This window comes from Malurus melanocephalus, unplaced genomic scaffold, assembly GCF_030028575.1.
Source record: "Malurus melanocephalus ecotype Western Australia unplaced genomic scaffold, MMel_1.1 scaffold_425, whole genome shotgun sequence".
Classification (NCBI taxonomy): Eukaryota; Metazoa; Chordata; class Aves; order Passeriformes; family Maluridae; genus Malurus; species Malurus melanocephalus.
In genome coordinates this window covers 319,805-321,724 of record NW_026623657.1, presented here as the reverse complement: position 1 = coordinate 321,724, position 1,920 = coordinate 319,805, and the positions used below count along the sequence as shown (strand labels likewise).

The window sequence follows — 1,920 nt, the reverse complement described above, 5'->3', positions numbered from 1 at the left end:
CCCGGGTCCGGCATTCCCCGGTCCGGTAGCCCCCGGTCCCGTAGCTCGGCCGGGCGGGAGCGGAGTTGAGCCGGAGCCGCGCACCCTGAGCGCTGCCATTGGGCGGCCGCRGCGTCCATCACCCCGAGGAAGTGACTCCACGGGGAAGGCTCGAGGAAGGGCTCTCCGCAGGCAGCACGGCGGACACACACGGAAGGAAAAGGGGGAAAAAGCGGAGGGACGCACGCTTGCTTTCATCAGTGAGGAAAAAATCAGCAGGTAAAACTCGTTCGCTGCTAAAAGCCCGGCAGCGCCCACGGCGCGACGCGCCGGGCTGGGGCGCAGGGCCGCGTCCGCCACGGGGCTTTACAAAAACTGAAAGTGCAAGAAAAAGGCGTGCAGCTTTTCAGGGAAACACTTTCYTCTCACTGGCTCCCTCCACCTTCCGCAATTCTAGCTCAGCTTTAGGCACGCTGGCAAAGGAGGGGGCGGCCAGGTGAAAGCGAAAATGGAGGCCTTTCCCTTTTCTGTAACAACTTTGCCCAAAGGGGGCTCGTTCCTAATTTGAGACCTCATGGCCTGCTTTCGGCRGAATCTGTAAAATAAATCCTCCACGGAGCAACCCACGAGGGAGGGGAGCGGGCTCTGAGCCCGAGGAAGAGGAGGAAGGAAACAGACCCTGCCACACTGTGAGAGTTTGGAGATCTCAGTTCCCTTCGCTCGTAGCCTGGATGTTTCCCCACCTCATGCCGCTGCCGTCACGGGGAGCCTGAAGAGGTTCCCCCCACCCACCTCCTCACTCCTGATTGCATCCCCAAACCGTCCCGCACCCACCCGACAGTCACGCGGCAGTGCCCGCTCCCGGAATGTCACCGTCCCCTTTCCACCCACTGCCCGTCCCCGGGCGMGCCGAGCACCCCGCTTCCAGGGCGGCCCCATGCACACGCATCCCTCCCTCTCACAAGCTCCGGGAGCAGCCCCAACACACCCCGCACCTCTGTCCCTCTTTCGATCCAAGCAGCAGCCGTGCTCCGCACAGATAAGCCCCGCACCCGCGACCCGCAGCCCATCCGACGGGCAGCGACGCGCCCGTCCGGCGTTTCCCGGTGGCGGCTGTTGGTGCCCGATAACCCGGGGCGGAGAGCGGATCGCCAAGCCCCACCACGCCCGGCCACCGCCGCGGCCACGCTGCCCGGCCCCGGCTGCGCCCCGGCTCCCTCCGTACTACAAAAGCTGCTATTTTTAGTCGGCGGAGCGCGCGGCGTCACAACAGGTTTCCTCACATGTATTTTAAGAGCCATTCAAAGGCAGAGGCAGGCAGCGCGCTCATCTTCGGGGGGAAGGAAAATAACAACAAGACACGGGGAAGCATCACCCCGGCGAACACCCAGGGGACCCCCAGCCCCACGCCCCCGAGGGTGCGGGGGTGCTGCCGGCCCCGTCCCGCGGGGGTTGAGCGGTGCCGGCTCCGCGCCGGGGCGAGGTGACAGGGAAGATGTGACCGCGGGGCCGCCGCGCCCCCGCCCCTCGGGGGCTTCGGGGGCCGCTCGGAGGGGGCGGGCGGCGCTCCCCGAGCCCCCTCCCGCTCCCCCTCGGCGGGGCCGCCGCCGCCCGCCCCTCTCCCCCCGCCGGGCCCCACGTGCGCTCCCGGCCCGGCCCGGCCCGGTGCGAGGGGCGGCGGCACCACGTGCCCGGCGCGGTGGTGACTCAGCACTTTTACCTCCGCCGCCCCGCCCGCCCGCGCCCGACCGGACCCGACCGGACCCAGCGCGACCCGAGCCGGACCGGGCCGAGCCGCCCCTTCCCCCGCCATCGAGCGGCAACGCGCGGCCACCCCCCCTTTCCCGGCTCCGACCCTCCCCGCACGCCCCCGCCCCCCTCCGCGCCGCGCCCGGGCGGCTCCTCACCTGCGTGCCGGCGGGAGCGCCCCGTGGCGGGGGC

The 1,920-nt window shown here is 69.8% G+C and overlaps 1 protein-coding gene across 2 annotated transcripts in view; it reads right to left on the bottom strand.

Annotated features, from left to right (window-relative positions):
- Positions 1 to 1,914, bottom strand: part of MAFK (MAF bZIP transcription factor K) — a 12,048-nt gene extending 10,134 nt beyond the window's left edge. The window contains exon 1 of one of the 2 annotated variants that reach the window (XM_057379835.1): positions 1,887 to 1,914. The gene's annotated coding sequence lies outside the window, so the exon portion shown is untranslated. Of the gene's footprint in view, positions 1 to 1,262; positions 1,471 to 1,886 lie in introns of those variants that run through there. The other variant, XM_057379836.1, reaches the window with a different exon arrangement.
- Between the last annotated feature and the right edge of the window lie 6 nt (positions 1,915 to 1,920).